We start from the raw sequence: 24,483 nt of genomic DNA, 5'->3' as shown, positions 1-24,483 counted from the left end.
GTCTGAAGGACACAGGTGGGAGTCCCCTACCTTCAACACTTTTCTCTCCAGCAGCCTGTCAAAGTGCCTGAAATCCAATACCACCATTCAAGATACATTACTTTCTTTCTTTTTTTTGAGACAGAGTCTCATTCTGTCTCCCAGGCTGGAGTGCAATGATGTGATCTCGGCTCACTGCAACCTCTGCCTCCCAGGTTCAAGCAATTCTCCTGCCTCAGCCTCCCGATTAGCTGGGATTATAGGCATCTGCCACCATTCCTGGCTAATTTTTGTATTTTTAGTAAAGACAGGGTTTCATCATGTTGGCCAGGCTGGTCTTGAACTCCTGATCTCAGGTGATCCATTACTTTCAACTAACATTTCATGTTTCCAAAAGTTGAAAGAGTCACATAACAGATATTGAATAAGCACTTTCTATGTTCAGGCACCTGCTAGGTAGTGGATAAGGCAGATAGCACCTCTGCCCGCCGACGGCTTATATCAGCTGTAGCATCTTAGTATGATGTTAAGATGAGTTGGTTTCCTTCAGTTTCTACAGGAGCCATAAATCAGCATCCTAAGAAGAGGTAAATTGGGTAAGTGAAAGAGGGGAGGCCAAAGCTTAAGGCATACAGCAGATGCTACCTGGAGAAGGCAGGCCTGCGTAGGGGCTGCTGAAAGATTCAAGAACTAAATACGACACTGAGACAGGTAGGTTGGGGCACTGGGAGAAATACAGCTTGCGGAGTTGAATGCACATGAGATCGGAATTGAACCTAAAATAATAACAACGGCCAACCCCTGGAAAGCACTGGTTATGTGGCAGGTACTGTTCTCACGAATTTATATGTGTGATAACTCCTTAGACCCCGACGGCAGCCCTGTGGGGCAAGGTACTGTTATTATCCCCTTTTGCAGATAAAGGAGCTGAGGCACTGAGGGTCACACAACTGGTACATGCTGGAGTTGAGCCATGGGCCTGGGCGGTTTGTCTCTAGAGACGGTGCGCCTCACACGCATGCTCTGCTGCCATTCCCAGAGCTGAGTGACAACACTTAGGCACAGAGAAGGAAGGAGAATGGCAGAGCCAAGATCAAGCCCTCATATCTGGTCTAAAGGAGAAAAAAAAAGGGAGATGAGGCCGAGTCTTGCTTTGTGTGAGTGCTGCTATGTCTTAGGCAGGATACCCAGTGCTTTCCCTGTATTAGTCATCTAAAATTCATGCTTCTGAATACCATCATTCTCATTTTACAGACGAGGCTTAGAAAGGTGAAGCATTTTGCCCAAGGTCACATGGTTCTAGCAACAGGTGAAGCCAGGATTTAGCTGATTTGTGGAATGCTTTAGACTTGGTTGCTCTCAGTCTCACCCTTGGCCTAGCACTAAATAAACATGTGTTTCTCTCTTTCTCGCTCTCATTCTTTCTCTCTCTCTCTCCTCTCCCCCCACCTTCACTCTTCCTCTCCCCGCTTCTCTCCTCTCACACACTAAAGTTAATTATTTAATGCCCATAATATATATCTTGAGGATGGCGTTTTGCTGCACTGAGCTTTAAATAGTACATGTTTAAATACATTTAATCCAGTGAATATTTCAAGGTAATTAATCTCCACAGGGTGAGAGAATGCTCAGGTTTCCCAGCACATCAGAATACATCTGAATCCGCTGAGGAAATGATTTGCGCACTCTGCAGTGGGTTGAGAAAGATTCGCTTAAAGACTTTTAGATCTGACTCCCTGGTGTTAACCATGAACAGAAAGGCTGCTAAAAAGAAGGATTAAGGCGCCTCCTAGTGATTGTATTTATGCAAGGAAATACTATGGCTAACAACTATTGGGCAAGAGGACTACTAGCTTGAGTTTGCGGGGGTAGGAGGGTTTTGTTTTGTTTTGTTTTCTTTTTTTGGAGAGACTGTCCTGCGAATGTGTGCACATACACGTATGTACACACATGCCTAATTCTCATAATTTTTGTGTATCAAGTACACATCACCATGGTACATGGCACCTGTGTTCTATGCTACTGTTTTATGAGTGTGGAGTATGGCAGGATAACAGCGGGTGAGAATTTGCATGGGTGCCCACCCACATGATTTTGCCTGGACCCTGTAGCCCTTCTGTGAGGTGCTGAGATGACCATATTTGTTGAAGATTTAGTTTGAGCCCATAGAACTCAATGGATGGAGTTAATTGACCTGATTTGCAACTCATGACATTAGTAGTAATAATAGCTGAAGGATCATAGCTGTGGCCAAATATATGTGAGTGTTTCATATGCTATATCTATACATTACTATACATAGAGTTATTACTATAACCATACTGATATATAATACAGCAGTTATTACTATATTACTATTATAATAACTATAACTAGTAATACACAAGTAGCTATATACACATATAAATGTATATATATAATCCCATGTAATCCTCTTGTCAATTCTGTGCGAGATTAGTGTCATTAATCCACATTGCTAATGAGAAAACTGAGGCTCAGAACTTAGGCAACTTTTCCAAAGTCATACAACTTGTCAAAACCAGGCCTGCTGATTCCTGAGTCCATGTTATTCACCTTATACTGCCTTTGCACCACATTTTGCACAGCAGTGAACTTGTGCAAGCAGTATCAAATCAACTAATATTTATTATTTACCTACTAGAGGCAACCTACTAGTACAAGACACTGCTAGGTACTGTTGAGGGAACACACACACACACGCACACACACACATACACACACACACACACATGCACAAATTTTGATGCCTATCCTCAAAAATTTAATAGTTTTATTGGATAGGATAATAAAGACTTTAAAATTTAAGTCTTTTTTAAAAAAAAGACTTGAAGCAAAAAAATTATTTAAGGTGACAGAATAAACTTAGAAGATAGGACATTAGATAGTACTTATTTAATTGCCAAATAAAGAAGAATTACCACGGGGAAGGTCAATTCAGGGGTATTTGAGTTGGGTTTTGAAAGTTGTGTGAGCTGAAGAGGCAGGTAGTGCTTTCTTGAAAGGAAGCTACTCAGGAGAGCCATGAAACATGGTAAAGTAGCCAAGAAAACACTGGGCTGGGGGCCTGGAGTCCCAGAGACTCAGTCACAGGCCTGGTGAGGACACTTAGGCAAGGCATCCTTGCCTCTTTGCACCTCAATCTCACCATCTGTACATTTAGGCAATGGGCCCCACTCGGAACCTCTTTGGCCTAAAATTCTATATTCTGTAAGTCTAGAAATTTGAACTGAGTTGTAGTTCATAAAGGACTACAAAGTGTCAGGAAGTTTTATTGGTGGTGAAATGACTGAGCTGTCATTTCAACCTGCTCGCTATCTAGAGGAAGAAGGGCAATACCTCCCATCCACACTCATACACACGCTGAAGGGTTCCCTTCATGGTTAATGGCAGCACACCCTCTGGTAGGTACTGAAGGACCAAAGACATGCAGTACCATTACCTCAATGGTGGGCATGGCATTACATAGAAAGATGTTTTTCCTAGCATCATGATTTGGTGCCTTACACACATGTCACTCTGTAATAGAAAAAGCACAGTATCAGGGGAATGCGACCTGACAAAACAGCCCACTGGTGTACTTTCTCATGAATGGTTTGTAGTTCTCCACATGCACATTCTCAGTTTTTCTCCAGACCCTGGAAAATGCTGCCATCTCTGCTTGGAACAAACATACACACTCATACTCATGCACACACTCCTGTGCACATATAACTTTATTCATAATATTCACTGGCATTTGTTAGGGATATGAATCTCTTGACTGGCATTTATTAGGATATATGAATCCCAGACTATAGCTCAAGAACACAAGAAACATACTTTATTTATAGGTTAATATAGAGCAGAACCCCTATTCTGGTAAGTAGGAAGCCAACTTGGAGCAGCTCTCTGACTCTTGATTACATCTAGATTCTGGGGCAGAATGAGGGAGAGCTTATGTAATGTCCTTGATGTTTCCTGTCCACACTGGCTGAGAGGTCCCCTGATCTGTCTGTCAGGGAGCTCACTGTGGAGATGTTCCTTGTTCCCAGCCCACAAGTTTTCTTAGTGGCTTCTGTACCCAGTCTCTAGCACCCAAAAAATTACTCTGCCATGCCCTGCTATGCCACATATGATGCCTTCTCTACTCCCTCAAACACCCCTCACAGCCACCCTCATCCGTCTCTGGGTAATTCCAGCCCTCCTGGGCCTTTATGCAGAAAAGGGGCAGATGTCCCTTCAGCTCTTGAGCTCCACAAATCTATTTGGGGCTTCTGTGGTCTTTTCCCCAGGGATACATCTAAAAACTCAAAAGGAGAGACTCCTCTGCAGGACCAGCAGTAGCTTGACTTTCTTTCCCCTCTCCTCCTTTCCCTTGGAATTCTTGCTGAATTTCAGAAGTTGGAAGCTTTCAGATGGCTTCTTCGTGCAAGAGTTCAGTCCAATCAGGAGAATGCCCTAGGCAGGTGTGTAATAGGGAACACAAAATAAAATAACTGATCTTTGGAGGTGTCAGGATCACACAAAAGACAAAGAGAAACCGAGGAACAATTGGAGACTGTCAGAGAACAGGGAGAAATGACAACCAAATACAGTGTGGTATATCGAATGGGATCCTAGAACAACAGCAACAGTACAGTAGTGGAGGCCGGGCACAGTGGCTGATGCCTGCGATCCCAAAATTTTGGGAGGCTGAAGTGTACAGATCACCTGAGGTCAGGAGTTCGGGACCAGCCTGGCCAACAGCAAAACCCCATCTCTACTAAAAACACAAAAATTAGCTGGGAATGATGGCGCACACCTGTAGCCCCAGCTACTCAGGAAGCTAAGACAGGAGAATCGCTTGAACCTGGAGGTGGAGGTTGCAGTGAACTGAGATTGCACAACAGCTCTCCAGCCTGGGTAACAGAGTGAGACTCCACCTCAAAAAAAAAAAAAAAAAAGAATACATTAGTGGAAAAACTGGTGATATTTGAAGGAAGTCTTGAACTTGGTCAATGGTATTGTGTCAATGTTAATTTCCCAGTTCTGATCATTTTTCTATGTTTACATAAGATGTTAATAATTAGGATTGTATATGTAAGGAATATATAAAAACTCTGCAATTTTGCAATTTTTCAGTGGCCACAGGTTTATTGCTAGTACATAGCAATAAATTGATTTTCATATGTTCATCTTGTATACTACAAGTTTGCTAAACTCATTTATTATGGTTTTTATGTAGATTACTTGGGATTTGCTATATAGACTACCATTTTATTTGCAAATAGGGACAGGTTTATTTCTCCTCTCTAACATATGTGCTTTCTATTTCCTTTTCTTGCCTTTTTGCTTGGGTTAAAATGCCTATCACCGTGTTGAATAAGAGTGATGAGAGTGGAGATCTTTGCCTCATTCCTGATGATAGCGGGAAAGCATTCATTGTGTCATTATTGTATTTTTCAGTTCTAAAATTTCCATTTGGTTCTTTTTTATATCTTTTGTTTCTTTGCTGATACTTTCTTTTTACTTTTCTAAGACTTTTAACTTTTGTTTCAAGTATATTCATTAATGCCTCATTGAAACAGTTTTATGATGGCTGATAAAAATCTTCATCACATAATTCTAAAATTTCTGGCATCATGGTATTGGCATCTATTGACTATATTTTTCATTCAGTTCAAAATCTTCCTGGTTCTTGATGTGACAAGAGATTTTCAATAGAAACCTGATTGTTTCTATTGAAACGATCTTTATTTTATCTGAACCTTCTGTTTCAGCTGACTTCTGACACTGCTCCAGCAAGGTGGTGAGGGGTAGAAGGGCATCTCATTATTGCCAGGAGTAGGTTCCCCACTCATCCTCTGTGGACACTTGAGGACAGGATAGGGATTCTTTGCTACTGCTAGGTGGGATTAGAAGTTCCAGCTTCCCACAAGGCCTCTACTGAGACTTCCCTTGCTGGGAGGAGTTGGAGTACCTCATTGCTATTTCCCACATGGCCTCTGCTGATGCCATGGGAGTGGCAGGGAGGACGGCTTTCATACTGCTAGGCCTTCTCTAATACTACCCCACTGGGATGATGGAGGAGCACCTCCTTACTGATAGTTAAGGGAAGAAGTCCAGGCTTCCCACATGGTCTCCACTGACACTGTGGAGGGATGGGTCTCCTTATCACCCAGTGAGGATTAAGATCCCAACCTCTCTACTTGGCCTTCTCTGGCACCACCCCAGTAGGAGGGTTGGGACACTTCATCACAGCTGGGTGAGGGTGGACACTGAAGCTCATGACTGGCTCTTTGTTGGTGTAAGCAGGGTGGAGCGGCATTTTTTGCCTGTGGTGCTTAGCTAGAGTACAGAAGTTAAAACAGTTATCAACTAAAAGTTTTCTGCTTTGCTGGGCTGCCTTTCCTGGTCCACTGGTTAAAGAGAACAGGCTCTTATTTGGGCTGCTTTTTCCTCCTTGTGCCCATTGGTGTTTCTATGTTGCTGACTTCTTCAGCTCCAAGTCTGGGAAATACCGTACAAAAAAGAAAACCCAGAGGACTCACCATTGTGTCATTATTTGAGTTCTGAAGTCCCTAGATGGTCTTTTATGGCCTTTTATACTTAGGGAGAGAAATAGGGGGAAATATGTCCACTCCATGTTCCTGGAAGTGAAAGTGGAGAACTGATTTTACAAATTTAAAAACAATCTCCAATCATTAGAGTTCCCTAGTCTATGTCCTGAGTCCTTTCTTTCCCTACCCCCACCATACTAGAAGGGACACCTTGTGTATCTGTTTTCACCAGTACATCTGGTCTCTGGGGTAATAATTATAGAAAAGCACCATACATAAAAGGAGAGGGGAAGGGGAGTGAGAGCACAAAGGGTAAATGGAAATACCAGGTGCCAAAAAAATTAGGTTAATATTATTAAAAGATACCCTCATCTAAAAACATAGTATCTTTATATCCTTTGCAGCAATAGATGAGTTAGGTGTTATTATCACATTACACTGAAAGACCGAGGTTGCTGAAGGTGTCAAACTTCTGTAAATTAAGAAGGCATGAAGAGGTGAAACCAGTTAATTGTATCCTTTTTATTATGTAAGCAAAGGTTTTCCCAGAACCCCTCACCAGCAGGCTTCTACTTGCCTCTCACTACAACAACAACAATGGGCACATGGACATCCCTCACTGGAAGCAAACATGGAAGAGCTAGTGAATGTTTCAAGTGGATGGCAAAGAGGAGAAGAAGGTTGAGATTGGCTGTCAGATCCACCCATCTTCAGGTTTGCCATCATCTGTGACTATTAATAAGAAGCCTCCTTCCTAGTCAGGTTGACGCAAATCTCCGGGGAGCCTGCTGCATTTTTAAAGGCATAGTCAATATGCTTTCATATTTGAAAACTTTAAAAATGAATAATATGTATAAAGAAAGTTAAACTTAATATCTACTTGATGTCTGGAAATCTGTGAAAGATACGGTGTTTAATATATGGGACAGAATTTTTACATGTAACCAAACGGGGCAAGAATATAAACAGGTTAAAAAGCATTGTATTAAGAAGTGAGCACTGGCCAGGCATGGTGGCTCACACCTGTAACCCTAGCACTGTGAGAGGCTGAGGTGAGTGGATCACCTGAGGTCAAGAATTCGAGACCAACCTGGCCAACATGGTGAAACCAGGTCTCTACTGAAAATGCAAAAATTAGCTGGGAGAGGTGGCAGGCACCTGTAATCCCAGCTACTTGGGAGGCTGAGGCAAGAGAATCACTTGAACCCAGGAGGTGGAGGTTGTAGTGAGCCAAGATCACACCATTGCACTCCAGCCTGGGCAAGAAGGAAGAAACTCCATCTCAAAAAAATAAGTGAGCACCATGAAGAGGCACTATCCAATATCCTAAGATTACCAGAACTCCATTGGCCACATGCAAAGATGAGCTGACCACCCTCTTTGTCAGCTGCAACTTATCTATTGAAGAAGGCCATGTTCTCTGGACCTGTCGAGTGCTAAGCTGCAAGGTGTCATAAATAGTTCAGTGGGTCTGTTCGTGTTGCTGTTCTTAAAGTGCCAAGGAGATCCACAGGGGTGGGGAGAGAGGAAGACACATGCTGTCAGCCACAGCCAGGGCTAAATGCCTTGTTTAGCAATGTTTCCCTTCAGGGTTACCCAGCTCACAGAGTAGCCAAGCTCAGGTAATTTTAGGAAAAGATCTTCCACTCCACATGATTGCTAAATGCCTACCAAGCAAAGTACATTAGAAATAGCAGGCAGATATGAAACTCCAAATGTTGGTGATAACTGTATTTAACCTCTCCTAAAGGAACACTAAAGAGACTTTAATACTTTTGTGGGGGGAACCCCAATGTGTGAAAAGAGAAACAGCAATTGCTGACAGAGTCATTTTCCACCTGAAAGAACTGTGCCAAAATCAATTTCTAATAGGAGGGAAGGGTAATAAGAGTGCATTGAGGATTACAGTCACATTCTACATCTCTAAAAGCTTCTCTGGACAGACTGTAAATTACATTGACCTTAAAGAAAATGTTCACACTAAGGCTTTGGTTTTTATGAACATTCCTCCTGGATAGTGTGACCTGGCTTTAGATAAAATAAGAAATAAGCTAAGAAACCAATTGAGCCATACAGAGCCAGCAGTCAGGACTGGTTTGATGATTGACTCTGACTGTTTACTTCCTGCCCATATATCTAGAGAGCAAAGAGTATTATTTCCATAAATGATATCCAAATCCACATCTAATTTAAAATGATTATTTGAAATCCCAACCTTGCTTTGACAATTGCTAAAATCAATGTGATATTTGGGGCATTAAAAACAACAGACACTGACTCTGGGAAACTTAAGCCTAAAAGCTATGTATCGAAAGTATATTAGCTGGGAAACAAGGCAGAGCCATGATCCTACCACGGGATCTGTTTGCTCAGCACAGCATCATGGGTGTTACAAGCACTATAGGTTTCACTGCCTCTAAATCTTCTCCACTGGTGCTGTTGCATTTCGGTGCCCTGGACATGCTCTCCATGCTATGACTCCGCTGCAAATTATCACCAGCCGACCAGACTCTCAAGATTCAGTTCTGGCGGGAACACCTGTAAGGTGCTACTACAACAACCTGTAAGGCTGTACTGAGACCACACGACCACATATAAGCACAAGATGCCAGGGGATAGGGAATTCTCCATACAGGAAGGGTATACTGGCCAGCCAGAACAACAAATCCACTGTAGATGAGTTTAAAAAAAAAGAGAGCTACTCCTATATGATATCCAAATTTCTAAATATATGACACTATATATAACATTATTTATTATATTCAATATACATATATATACACATATGCATACATACATTCTCAGAAAAATTAGCGTTTTCTGGAAATTGATCAATAGTTATAGGCAGGGTTACCATGAGTAGGTTTGGGCCCTGTGAAGACCGTATTTTCAAGTCTCAAGTCCTCAGTAGTAGAAGACGGGCTAAAAATCTTTTTTTTTCTTTTTTTTTTTTTAGATGGAGTCTTGTTCTGTCACCCAGGCTGTAGTGCAATAGCGCGATCTCAGCTCACTGCAACCTCCGCCTCCCGGTTCAAGCAATTCTCTCCCTCAGCCCCCCAAGTAGCTGGGATTACAGGCACCCACCACCATGCCTGGCTAATTTTTTTGTTTTTTTGTATTTTTAGTAGAGACAGCGTTTCACCATCTTGGCTAGGCTGGTCTTGAACTCCTGACCTAGTGATCCACCCACCTCAGCCTCCCAAAGTACTGGGATTACAGGCACAAGGCTAAAAATCTTTACATAGGAATTGTACTGGGTCCCTTTTCAGAATTCCAGGCTCCAGTGATTTGTGCCAGTTCCCTGCTCTCTACACCACCACCCCATCTTCTACCCCACCTTTTTTTGACCCTTCTTTTTAGACATGTACATCTGACCAAGGTGTTATAGGAGACATGGTACAGAAAGAAGGGAAGAGAAGTAACATTTTCAGAATATTTAATGAGTATTTTAGGAGACTACTTAGCTTAACATTATCCTTACAAGAGGTAGAGCTGTAACTTTACAACACCCATTTGGGTTTAAGGCCCAGCTCTTCCAGGTATTGTGACCTTGGGCAAGTTATTTAACCTTTGTGACCACCATATTTCTCATACAAGCCTCCACCTATTGTTCCACCTGCAAGGAAGCCAATTTAACATCTATATACACAAGCAAAGCACCTCCATAAGAACCATAAATCAGATGAGCATTCATAGTACCTGGTTTTAACTTCATATCACTGAAAGAGACACTGAGGAGGTAGAAAAAAACAGCCTTGAAGCCCCGACGCCACCCTTCCCTCACCCCCTAGCAGTGCAACGTGGTGTGGAGAGTATTTCTGGGTGCTGTAGGGAGCAAGTGTGAGGCATTGATGAACCCAGTGCCGTCTGTTAGACCAGAAAGGAAAACCAGAACAAATTCAGCTTATATCCACCCACAAAGGAAGCATCTGGACCAGCCCTAGCCAGAGGGGAACCACTGATCCCAGAGGTCAATTGCCACTGCCAAAAGGCTCTGGGTCTCTAAGCAAATTTGAAAGGCTGTCTAGGCTGTACAGGACTGCAACTCTTAAATAAGTCCTAGTGCTGAATTGGGCCCAGAGATGATGGACAGGGGGCCATGTGACTACTGAGACACCAGCAGGGGTAGCTAAGAAAAGTGCTGGCATCACCCCTCCCCTAACCCCAGGATGAACAACACATGGCCCTAAAAGAGACCCCTTTCTTTTACTTGAAGAGAGGCGAGGGAAGAATAGAGGGGATTTTTGTCTTGTATCTTTGATACCACAGCAGAATAGGGCACTGGTCAGAGTCATGAGGCTCCTGTTCCAAGCCCTAGTTCCTAAATGACATTTCTAGAAACACCATGGGGCAGAAAGGAATCTGCTGTCCTGAAGGGAAGAACCCAGTCCTGGCAGCATTCATCACCTGCTAACTGAAGAGCCTTTGGGTCCTGAATAACCAGCAATGATGCCCAGGTACTATGCTGAGGGCCTTGGGTGGGTCTCTGAATCTTGCTGGCTTCAGGTACCAGCTTGGCCACAGAAGAGTAGAGCACCAAGGGGGCTCTTGGGGTTCCTGATTCAAGGACTTGACTCTTGGATGGCATACCCTGGGCCAGAAGGGAGCCCATTGCTGTGAAGGATGAGTCCCAGGCCAGACAGCATTCACCACAAGCTGACTGAAGAGCCCTTGGGCCTTAAGGGAACATCAGTCGCAGTCTGGCAGAACTCCCCATGGCCTGTAATGGTGGTAGCTACAAAATAAAGCTTTTCTGCCTTTGTAAAGGGGAGGGAAGAGTGGAGAGGACTGCTGTCTTGTGGTTTGAAAGCTGGCTCAGCCACAATATCACAGAATACCGGATAGACTTCTAAGGATTTTGACTGTAGTCTCTGACCCCAGATGGCACCTCTGGCCCCAACTGGAGCCTGGGGGAACTTGCCAACCGGGACACAGGCCTGGCTGGCTTTGCTACCTGCAGATTGTAAAGACGCAAGGCCTTGAGAGAACATAGGCAATAGCCAGGGAGTGGTTCTGCAGGCCTTGGTGAGAGCCAGTACTGTGCTGGCTTCAGGTCTGACCCAGTGAATCATAGTGGTGGTGGCTACAGGAGTGAGTGTGTCATTGCACACCCAGCTTTAGGCGGCTCAGAACCGAAAGAGAGAGACTCTGTTTGGGACAAAGTAAAATAAAAAGAGTCTCTGTCTGATAATACAGAGAATTCTCCCAGATCTTGTCCAAGACCATCAAGGTGGTACCTCTATGAGTCTGTAAGAACCATAGTGTTACTGGGCAGGGGGTGCCCCCTAAAGCAGATACAGCTTAGATCTAAACACCTAAGTCCTTTCAAATATCTGAAAAATCTTCTCAAGAAAGACAGGTACAAAGAAGCCCAGACAGTTAAAACTGTGATAAATACCTAACTCCTCAAAGCCTAGACATCTACAAGTATAAAGATAAGCCAGGAAAACATGACCTTACCAAATGAACTAAATAAGGCATCAGGGTGCAATCCTGGAGAAACATAAATATGTTACCTCTTAGACAGAGATTTCAAAATGGCTGTGTTGAGGAAACTCAAATTCAATATAACACAGAGATTCAGAATTCTATCAGCTAGATTTCACAAAGAGATTGAAATAAAGAGAATCAAGCAGAAATTTCTGGAGCTGAAAAATGCAAGTGGCATACTGAGCAATGCATCAGAGTACTTTAATAGCAGAATGAATCAAGCAGAAGAAAAAAATTAGTGAACTTAAAGACAAACTATTTGAAATTAAACCATCAGAGGAGGAAAAAAAAAAGAATAAAAAACAATGAAACATGCCTACAGGACCTAATAAATAGCCTCAAAAGGGCAAATCTAAGAGTTATTTGTCTTAAAGAGGAAGTAGAGAAAGAGATGAGGTAGAGGCCAGGCATGGTGGCACATGCCTGTAATCCCAGTACTTTGAGAGGCCAAGGCAGGTGGATCACAAGTTTCAAGAGCAGCCTGGCCAACATGATGAAACCCTGTCTCTACTAAAAATACAAAAATTAGCTGGGCATGGTGGTGTGTGCCTGGAATCCCTCCTGCCTTGGGAGACTGAAGCAGAAGAATTGCTTGAACTGGGACCCAGGAGGTGGAGGTTGCAGTGAGCCAAGATCATACCACTGCACTCCAGCCTGGGCTACAAAGCAAGACTCTGTCTCAGAAAAAAAAAAAAAAGAAAGAAAGAGATAGGGGTAGAAAGTTCACTCAAAGGGATAATAACAGAGAACATCCCAAACCTAGAGAAAAATATTAATATCCAAGTATAAGAAGGTTATAAAACACCAAGAAGATTTAACCCAAAGAAGACACCTCAAGTTGTTTAATAATCAAACTCCCTAGGACCAAGGATAAAGAAAGGATCTTAAAAGCAGCAGGAGAAAAGAAACAAATATCATACAATGGAGCTCCCATACATCTGGCAGCAGACTTCTCAGTGGAAACCTTACAAGCCAGGAGACAGTGGTGTGACATATTTAAAGGGCTGAAGGAAAACAACTTTTACCCTAGAATAATATATCTGATGAAAAATGTTTCAGACATGAAGGAGAAATAAAAACTTTCTCAGACTAACAAAAGCTGAAGGATTTCATCAACACCAGAGCTGTCCTACAAGAAATGCTAAAGGGAGTACTTCGATCAGAAAGAAGAGGATGTTAATGAGCAATAAGTAATTACCTGAAGGTACAAAACTCACTGGTAATAGCAAGTACATAGAAAAGCACAGAATATTATAAGACTGTAACTGTGGTGTATAAACTACTCTTATCCTAAGTAGAAAGACTAAATGATGAACCAATCAAAAATAACAATGACAACTTTTCAAGATATTGACGGTACAGTAAGATATAAATAGAAACAACAGAGTTAAAAAGTGGAGGGATAAAGTTAAGGCATGTAATTTTTATTAGGTTTTTTTTGCTTGTTTGTTTATGGCAAATAGTGTTGTTATCAGCTCAAAATAATGGGTTATAAGATGGTAGTTGCAAGTCTCATTGTAACCTCAAACCAAGAAACATACACCAAATACACAAAAAATAAAAAGCAAAAAAGTAAATTAAATTACCATAGAAAATCACTAAAGGAAGACAGGAAGGGAAAAAAAGACTACAAAACAACTAGAAAACAAATTACAAAATGGCAAGAGTAAGTCCTTACTTATCAATAATAAATGTAAATGGACTATACTCTCCAATCAAAAGACATAAAGTGGCTGAATGGATGAAAAAACAAGAACCACTGATCTGTTTCCTCCAAGAAACACAATTCACTTACAAATATACACATAGACTGAAAATGAAGGGATGGAAAGTGATATGCCACTCTAATGAAAACCAAAGACGATCAGAAGAGCAGAAGTAAATAGAGCAGTAGCTATATTTATGTCACACAAAATAGATTTCAAGACAAAAAGTGTAGGAAGAGACAAAGATGGTCACTATATAATGATAAAGAGGCCAATTCAGCAAGAGAATATAACAATTTTAAATACACTGTACCCACAGTGAAGCATCCAGCTATATAAAGCAAATACTACTATTAAGAGTTAGAGCGGTAGGCCCCAATACAATAATAATGTGGAGACTCGAACATCCCACTTTGAGCATTGGACAGACTTCCAGGCAGAAAATCAATAAACATCAGTCTTAATATCCCCTATAGACCAGATGGATCTAATAGATATCTATGGAAAAATTATATCCAACAGCTGCAGAATGCACACTCTTTTCCTTACCACATGGATAATTCTCAAAGATATACCATCTGTTTGGTCACAAGACAAGTCTTAAAACATTAAAAAATATATATATATCAAGCATCTTCTCTGACCACAATAGAATAAACCTAGAACTCAATAGCTAGAGGAATTTGTGAAACTATACAAATAAATGGAAATTAAATAGTATGCTCTTGAATAACCACTGGATCAATGAGGGAATTAAGGAGATTAAAAAATGTATTGAAACAAATGATAATGGAACACAACATATCAAAACCTATGAAATACAGAAAAAGAAGTCCTAAGATGGAAGTTTATAGCTATAAGTGTCTATACAAAAAAAGAGGTAAAACATCAAATAAACAATCTAACGATGCATCTTACAAAACTAAAAAAGCAAGAACAAGCAAGACCCAAAATTAGTAAAAGAAAAGAAATAATAATAACTTCAGTTTCAGGTTACAAAATCAGTACGCAAAAATTACTAGCATTTGGGATTTGGGGGGAATATGGTAGACAGGAAACAGGGCTAATGTTCAGCTCCCACATAGACAGACCAAACAGTATGTGGAGACTCACACTGTAAGCTTTTGCTCCAAGAACCACTGCAGAAACATGCCAGGAAAACCAAAAGAATTCACAGATCCTTTGAAAGAAGTGGCATACCGCTGCAAAAACCATGAAACAGGCGAACAACTGTGAGTTCCCAAGGTGTGAGGGGGGGCAAACCTGCCTCCAAACACACATCCCCACTGGGGAATCTGAAAAGCCAGATCCCAGGAGAAGGATTTAATCTTAGCTAGAGATGAAATTGATTTAGGGAGTCACACAAAATATAAAAATAGAAGTAGCAGCAGGAAGTGTCTTGAAGGCACTTCTACCAGCTTGAGGCTAGGGAAGCCATCCCTGAATATATCTCACATGGGCCCTTGGGGAAGGCAGCCAGTGGTATTAAGGAGAGGTCATAGTGCAAAGGAAGTTCCCAACTGAAACTGGTAGTGGTTTCAACTGGGCACATATTTTCTCGAGTGGAGTCTAGGGGATGAGTGGGAGCTGCTGCAGGTACAAGTGTAGGAGCACAGGAATTGCCAACAGGGTGGGCAGATGGGGAGGGGCAAAGTCCACAGACTGTGCTTTCTTTCTCTATGGGATAGCTCACAGCCTGGGGCAAGGTCTGAGCAAGGCACCATGGGAGCAAGACCAGCCTTGCCAACTGCATGGGAGCTCTTGTTGTTACCAGCCATCCCCCAATTCCCTGGCAAACTATATGACACAGCAGAAGTGACCAAGAGTCACTCTGGACCATAACCCCATTAGCCTGAGAAACACCCCCACATCCCCTACAGGGGACACAACAAGCCCCACCCAAGAAGAGTCTGAGCCCAGACCCACCTAATTCTACCCCCACATGATAGTATTTCCCTACCTATCCTGCTGGCTGAACACAAAACATAGAAACTCTTGGGAACTTTATGGCCCCACCTATCACCTGAGAAACCAAAATACTTACCCTGGCCATCTTAGGGCAAGTTTAGAGAACCCTACTACTAACACAGCCAGCACTCTTTTGAAAGCACCACCTCTTGGGTGGAGGCCAACCAACTCAGGCCATTATAGCAGCTCATGACAGAATAACTATGACCCCAGGAAGGAGAAGACAACACCTAATTCCATGGCCTGCAATATCCTGGCTAACCAGAGATCCTGAGTATGTCCACATGACAACCTCACTGCTAGCAAAACCAGCATTCAAAAAAAACCCAACACACTAAACGTATCTACAACCACAGAGTTCACTTCAGTTTTCTGCCACCTCTACCAGAGCAGGTACTTGTATTCATAGCTGGGAGACCTGAAGACAGATCAATCACATCACAGGACTCTTTGCAGACATCTCCCAGCACCAGCCCAGAGCCTGGTAACCCTATTGGGTAGCTAGACCCAGAAGAGCAATAACAATCACTACAGTCTAGCTCTCAGGAAGGACCATCCCTAGGGGAAGGGGAAAAGCACTACATCAAGGGATCACTCTGTGAAACGAGAGTCTGAACAGCAGGCCTTGCATTTCAGACGTCTCCACTGAAATAGTCTACCCACATGAGAGGGAACCAGATAAGTAATTCTAGTAATATGACAAAATGTTATAGAACCCTTTTACAGGATCCAAACCAACAAGAAACCTCTGAATTGTCAGATAAAGAATTCAGAAGGTTGATTATTAAGCTACCCAAGGAGATAGTAGAGAAAAGTGAAAACTAACTTAAAGAGATTTTTAAAAATACAGGAAATGGATAAAAGCTTCTCCAGATAAATAGATATTATAAAGAAAAAACATTCACAACTTCTGGAAATGAAAGACACACTTGGAGAAATACAAAATGCACTGGAAAGTGTCAACGGTAGACTAGAACAAGTAGAAGAAAGATCTTCAAAGCTCAAAGACCAGGCTTTTGAACTAACCCAATCAAAGACTCAGAAAGAATTTTTTTTTAAATGAACAAAGTTTCCAAGAAATTTGCGATTATGTTAAATGGCCAAACCTAAGAATGATCTACATTCCTCAGGAAAAAGAGAAATCTAAAAGTTTGGAAAACTTATTGGAGGGAATATTTGAGGAAAAATTCCCTGGCCTTGCTAGAGATATAGAAATCCAAATACAAGAAACTGAAAGAACACCTGGGAAATTCATCACAAAAAGATCATCACCTAGGCACATAGTCATTAAGTTATCTAAAGTCAAGATGAAGGAAAGAATCTTAAGAGTTGTGAGGCAAAAGCATCAGATAACCTATAAAGGAAAACCAATAAGATTAACAGAACACTTGTCAATAGAAACCTTACAAACCAGAAGGGACTGAGGTTCCATTTTTAGCCTCCTGAAATAAAATAATTGTCAGCAAAAAGTTTTGAATCCAGCAAAACTAAGCTTCATAAATGAAGAAAAGATATAGTCTTTTTCAGACAAACAGTAGGAGAGAATTCACCACTACTAAGTCAGCACTACAAGAAATGCTAAAAGGAGTTTGAAAACTTGAAATAAAACCTTGAAATACACCAACATAGAACCTTCTTAAAAGTATAACTCTCACAGGGCCTATAAAACAATAGTAGGGAAAAAAAACAGGGTATTAAGGCAACAACTAACATGATGAATAGAACAGTACCTCACATCTCAATACTAATATTGAATGCAAGTGGCCTAAATGCTTCACTTAAAAGATGCAAAATGGCAGAATGGATAAAAATCCTCTAACCAAGTATCTGCTGGCTTCAAGAGACTCACCTAACTCATAAGGACTCACATAAACTTAAGGTAAAGGGGTGGAAAAAGATATTCCACAAATGGAAACTGAAAGCAAGCAGGAGTAACTATTCTTACATCAGACAAAAGAGACTTTAAAGCAACAACAGTTATAAAAAAGATAAAGAGGGATATTATATAATGATAAAAGGACTAGTCCAACAGGAAAATATCACAATCCCAAATACATATGCACCTGACACTGAAGCTCCCAAATTTATAAAGCATTTACTACTAGACCTAAGAAATGAGATAGATGGCAACACAGTAACAGGGGAGGACTTCAATACTCCACTGACAGCACTAGACAGGTCATCAAGACAGAAAGTCTCCCAGCACTTTGGGAGGCCAAGGCAGGTGGATCACGAGGTCAGGAAATTGAGACCATCCTGGCCAACATGGTGAAACCCCGTCTTTACTAAAAAATACAAAAATTAGCTGGGCATGGTGGTTCATGCCTGTAGTCCCAGCTACTTGGGAGGCTGAGGCAGGAGAATTGCTTGAACCCGGGAGGCGGAGGTTGCAGTAAGCCGAGATGGTGCCACTGCACTCCAGCCTGGCACCTGGCAACAGAGAGAGACTCTGTCAAAAAAAGGAAAAAAAATAAAAAGACAGAAAGTCAACAAAGAATGAACTTAAACTACACCCTAGAACAAATAACAAATATTTGCAGAACATTCTACCTAACAATTGCAGAATATACATTCTTTTCCTCAACACATAGAACATTCTCCAAGATATGCCATGTGATAGGTCACGAAACAAGTCTCAATATATTTAAGAAAATCAAAATTATATCAAGTATCCTCTCAGACCACAGTGGAATAAAACTGGAAATTAACTTCAAAAGGAACCCTCAAAACTATATAAACACATGGAAATTAAATAATCTGTTCTTGAATAATCTTTGGGTCAACAATGAAATCAAGATGGAAATTTAAAAATTATTTGAGCTGAATGACAAATAGTGACGTAAGTTATCAAAACCTCTGGAATACAATAAAAGCAGTGCTAACAGGAAACTTCATAGCATTAAATATCTACATCTAAAAGTCTGAAAGAGCACAGATAGACACTCTAAGGTCACACCTCACAGAACTAGAGAAACAAGAATAAAGCAAACCCAAACCCAGCAGAAGAAATGAAATAACCAAGACCAGAGCAGGACTAAATGAAATTGACAAAAAAGAAAAAAAAAAGATAAATGAAACAAAAAGCTGACTCTTTGAAAAGATAAACAAAATTGATAGACCATTAGTGAAATTAACCAAAAAAAGAAGAGAGAGGATCCAAACAGGCTCCAATTAGAAATAAAATTGGAGCTATTACAACTGATACCACAGAAATACAATAAATTATTCAAGTCTACTATGAACACCTTTACTCACACAAACTAGAAAATCTAGAGGAGGTGAATAAATTCCTGGAAATATACAGCCTAAACAAATTGAAACAGTAATAAAAAAAAAAAAAGTTGCCAACAAAAAAAGTCCAGGACCAGATGGATTCACAGCTAAATTTTATCAGAGATTTAAAGAAGAATTGATACCAATCTTACTGAAACTATTCCTAAAGATAAAGAAAGAGGGAATTCTCCCTGAATCATTCTATGAATCCAGTATCACCCTAATTCCAAACTAGGAAAGGACGTAACAGGAAAACTACAGACCGATATCCCTGATGCACATAGATGCAAAAATCTTCAACAAGATACTAGCCAACCAAATCCAACAGCATATCAAAAAGAATATACCACGATCAAGTGGGTTTCATACCAGAGATGCAGGGATGGCTTAACATACACAAGTCAATAAATATGATACATCACATAAACAATTAAAAACAAAAATCATATGATCATCTCAATAGATGCAGAAAAGGCATTTGACAAAATCCAGCATCCCTTATGATTAAAACCCTCAGCAAAATTGGCATAGAAGGGATATACCTCAAGGTAATAAAAGCCATCTATGACAAACCCACAGCCAACATTACACTGAATATGGAAAGGTTGAAACCTGTCCCCTAAGAACTAGAACAAGACAAGGATGCCCACTTTCACCACTTCTATTCAACATAGTAATGGAAGTCCTAGCCAGAGCAATCAGACAAGGGAAAGAAATATAGGGTATTTCTAATATCCAGAATCTACAAGGAACTCAAATAAATCAGCATGACAAAAAACAAATAATTCCATCAAAAAGTGGGCAAAGAACATGAATAGATAATTCTCAAGAGAAGATATACAAATGGCCAACAAACATATGAAAAAATGCTCAACATCACTAATTATCAGGGAAATGCAAATTAAAACCACAATGAGATACCAACTTACTCCTGCAAGAATGGCCATAATTTAAAAATCAAAAAATAATAGATGTTGGAGTGGATGTGGTGCAAAGGGAACACTTTTACACTGCTGGTGGGAATTTAAACTAGTACAACCACTATGAAAAACAGTATGAAGATTCCTTAAAGAATTAAAAGTAGAACTACCATTTGATCCAGCAATCCCACTACTACTGGATATCTACCCAAAGGAAAAGAAGTCACTATATAAAAAAGACACTTGTGCACATATGTATATAGCAGCACAATTCACAATGGCAAAAATATGGAACCAGCCTAAATGCCTATTGACCAATAGGTGGATAAAGAAAATGTGGTATATATACACCATGGAATACTACTCAGCCATAAAAGGAATAAAATAATGGCAATTCCATTACTGGGCATATACCCAGAGATATATATATTCTACCATAAACACACATGCATGTGAATGTTTACTGCAGCACTATTAACAATAGCAAAGACACGGAAACAATATAAATGTCCATCAATGACAAATTGGATAAAGAAAATGTGGTACATATACACCATGAAATACTATGAAGCCATAAAAAAGAACAAAATCATGTCTTTTGTGGGAACATGGATGTAGCTGGAGGCTATTATCTTTAGCAAACTCATGCAGGAACAGAAAACCAAATATCACAGGTTCTCACTTATAAGTGAGAGCTAAATGATGAGAACCCATGAATGCACAGAAGGGAACAAAAGACACTGAGGTCTAGTTGAGGGTGGAGGGTAAGAGGAGGGAGAGGAGCAGAAAAAATAACCACCGGGTACTAGGATTAGTATCTGGATGATGAAATAATCTATACAATAAACCCCCATGACATGAATTTACCTATAAAACAACCCTTCACATGTACCTCTGAACCTAAAAGTTTTAAAAAATTGTACATTTGAAAATAAGTAAAGAATATAATTGGATTGTTGTAACACAAGGATAAATGCTTGAGGGGATGAACGCCCCATTCTTCATGATGTGATTATTATATATTGTATGCCTATATCAAAACATCTCATGTATCTCATAAATATGTAGACCTACAATGTACCCACAAAAATTGAAAAAATTATAAAATGGGGATACTTTCAGGGTTGCTGAATGAAAAGCACCAAACTCTGTGAAATATGGCCAACTGCTATTATTCTCTCTGCCTTCTGAAATCTGGCCCATTTTTAAACTTTTATTATTTTTAATTAACATTTAATAAGTGTACATATTTATGAGGTACAGTGTGATATTTCAATACGTGTATACAATGTGTAATTATCAAATCACAGTAATTAGCATATCCATCACCTCAAACATTTATCATTTCTCTGTGTTGGGAACATTCAAAATCTGCTCTTCTCACTATTTGAAAATAAACAATAAATATTTTTAATTACGACCACCTTACAGTGCTACAGAACACTATAATTTATTTCTCCTATCTAGCTGTAATTTTGTGTCCATTAACCAGTCTCTGGCTATCTCCCACTACTTCAATTTTCCTAGTCTCTGTAACCACCATTCTCCTCTCTACATTTTTTAGATAAACATTTTCAGCTTCTACATGAGTGAGAACATTTAGTATCTGTCTTTCTGTGCCTGGCTTATTTCACTTTACATCATGTCCTCCAAATTCATCCATGTTGCCATGAATGATAGAATTTTGTTCTTTTTTATGGATGATTACTATTTCATTGTGCGTATATATACCACATTTTCTTTATCTATTCATCTGTTGATGGACAGTTAGGTTGATTCCACATCTTGGCCATTATAAATAATGCTGCAATAAACATGGAATGCAGATGTCTCCTTAACGTACTGATCTCCTTTCCTTTGAATATATACCCAGTGGTGGGATTGCTGGATCATGTGGTAGCTCTATTTTTAGTTTTTTTTAGCAACTTCCATACTATTTTTCACAATGTACATTTCCACCAACAACATATAAGAGTTTCCCTTTCTCTGTATTTTTGCATTTGTTGTATTTTTATTTTTTGCATTTTCAAAGATTTTCTGTCTTTACATTTTTTCATATACCTGTTGGTTATGTGTATGTCTTCTATTGAGAGATGTCTATTCATCTCATTTGAATCTGCCCTATTCTTAAGTGTCTCCTTCTCCATGAAATTTTCCTTAATTTCCTAAGGCAGCAAGTGTCCCCAGAAATTGCATGAAAAAAAATGTGCATATGTACATTTCTCCCTTTGGGAGAAGATTCTGCTCTAACCAGGGAATACCAGTGACTGCTACGAACCATTCACACATATTCTTATCCAGGTGAGAGAGGGAGCAGTGATAGAGAGAATGGAGGCAGAACTTGAGGCAGGTGATTGAACAGAAGCTGTTACACAGCCGAGATGCTGGGAGAAAATAAGAATATGAAGAAATATATGAAAAGTTCTTGCCAAATATGTCAAAATTTTATACAGCCACATCACCCAAAGATAAGTTCCATTTTCAGGGACACTGGGAAGGCCTCTGTCTCACTTCCTTTTAAAATGTAGCTACTATTCCACTATGCAGCTCCTTGCCAATTAAGCTTTGACCTCTTTCATCTACTGTAAATCAGAATAACTTATCGCTATTATTGTCTTTTATCTTTAAAATGCTTTTATCAAGACTCAATTATAAACTCCCTCAGAGGCTTCTGGTTTCTTGTAATAGCAGGCTAGGTTATTCAGATCAACATTCTTGCTGAAAACAGCAACAAAAAACACTGACAACATATATTTAAACAAACACCACCACCTTAAAATAATCAAATAGTTGAAAACACAATTAAAAACTTCCAGGTCAACATTTGGATAAAAGCCTGCTACCAAAATAGCAAGAAGACTATTGAATGATGAAAACCCTCGGAGGCATCTGTCAATACTGCTGTAGTCACTAGGGGCCAGATGGATACTAGTCAAGACTTGGGGCCCACAGAAACTGGAGAGTCTTAATGAGTACTCTTCCCAAATTAATACACATGCAAATTAAGGAGAAACCAGACCTAAATTTGCCTCCCTTACCCCTCAACCTGAGAGGACTGCAGGAAAACCTGCCTTGGTACTAAGCAAAAAAAAAAAGGAACAAAATGCCCTTGAGAAGCTGTGGCCATAGACCAAATTCTTATGGCTTTGTACCATGGGTACACTTAGCCTGGGTGAGCCAGAGACTTTAAACCATGCACGTGCTGTGAGAAGATCTCAACTGTTCTCCCCACGTGCCTGGTAAAAACAAAACAAAGTCTCTCTGGAGGAGGACACACCCAAACTAGGTTTCAGAGTATCCCCCTAAATAATTTGAGGACAATTACCAGTTATCTAGTCAAAGATAACCAATAACTAAGGGAACAAGAACCAGCAAAACAACAGAAAGAAGGAATAGATCCACAAAGGCTTCAGCTATTAGACCCAGGTTAAAACACAACTATGCTTACCATGTTTATAGAAATAAATGGCAGCCTTGCAATTAACTACAGGTGACTATAAAAAGTCACACATCATGTCTGAAAAGAAACCAAACTAAAAACAAAAACATAGTAACTGAAATAAAAACTCAACAATTAAATTTGCAACATATTGCCAATACCTATGTAAGAGAGAAAAAATGAACCGGAGGGCAGGTTGTGGGGGAGTGGGGTGTGGGGTCAGAAGATCATACATACAATGCAGTACTAAGAGGAAAGAAAAAACCCACATGTAGATGTGGAGAATATAGGAGGATACAGTACAACGTTCCAACACTGGCATGCCAGGAAGCAGTGGATAAGAGAATAGGGTAGAGCTTGAAAACTTTTAGTGACTGATAAGACACCAATTCACAGATTTAAGACTCAGTCAATTCCATGCAGAAAAGAATGAAATGCATGCTTAGATAACTGGTTATGAAAGTGCAGGAACCTAAGACAAAGAGAAAATCTTAAAACAGTCAAAGAGAAAATTCCCTTCAAAGGAGCAACTGACAGTAGACTGCTTAACAGCAAGTTGGAAAAGGGTAGACCGATACAGGTTTAATGTGGTCAAAGAAAATTAGCACTAACCTAGAATTCACAACAACAAAGAGTGCCACTCAAGAATGCATTTTGTCCCTGTTCTTAGTCTGTGATCCCCTATAAAGTTCTAAACACTCTGGGAGAGGCTTGAAAAATCCACATTGATTGCATTTTAAGAGTAATGGTTAAGGTCAGAAGCTAATCAGATCCATGTTTGAGGAAGTTATAGAACAAGGCCCTGCCATGGCACACAAAGTTGGTGAAAAGGGGTGAGAGAGTAACTGACAGGTGGGAGGTGGCTGACACAGACCACCCAGGCCTACCTTAAAATGTTCCCTGCTGTGAATATAGCTTGTTGGTGGAAAATACCTGCTTTCTCCTTTCTTTGACTCCTCATCATTTGGTCCATCAAGGACCAGTTCCTTATCCCTTACCAGCAGGGTTGACATTCAGAATATTTAATAATGGTAAGTACCAGCACACATCAATCAGAAAAGACACCTAATGTAAGTCCAGATGCTGGCTGCTGCATAGGATCAGAATCCTGGGGGCCCCCTGTGGTATAAATTATTAATCACTTTAGTGGCTGGATTGTGGAGAAGCCC

The 24,483-nt window shown here is 40.3% G+C and overlaps 1 long non-coding RNA gene across 1 annotated transcript in view; it reads right to left on the bottom strand.

Moving 5' to 3' along the window:
* The window catches only part of LOC135275855 (uncharacterized), a 47,497-nt gene that overhangs the window by 15,533 nt on the left and 7,481 nt on the right, over positions 1–24,483 (bottom strand). The window contains exons 2-3 of the long non-coding RNA XR_010343416.1: positions 10,218–10,343; positions 6,510–6,608 (exon numbers count right to left, since the gene is read on the bottom strand). This is a non-coding gene — a long non-coding RNA (uncharacterized LOC135275855). The remainder of the gene's footprint in view (positions 1–6,509; positions 6,609–10,217; positions 10,344–24,483) is intronic.

Source organism: Aotus nancymaae, unplaced genomic scaffold (assembly GCF_030222135.1).
Source record: "Aotus nancymaae isolate 86718 unplaced genomic scaffold, 86718_ANA_hifiasm-v0.15.2.pri h1tg000019l, whole genome shotgun sequence".
Taxonomy (NCBI): domain Eukaryota; kingdom Metazoa; phylum Chordata; class Mammalia; order Primates; family Aotidae; genus Aotus; species Aotus nancymaae.
The sequence above is the reverse complement of the archived record's forward strand: the minus strand, read 5'-3'. Positions and strand labels throughout refer to the sequence as shown.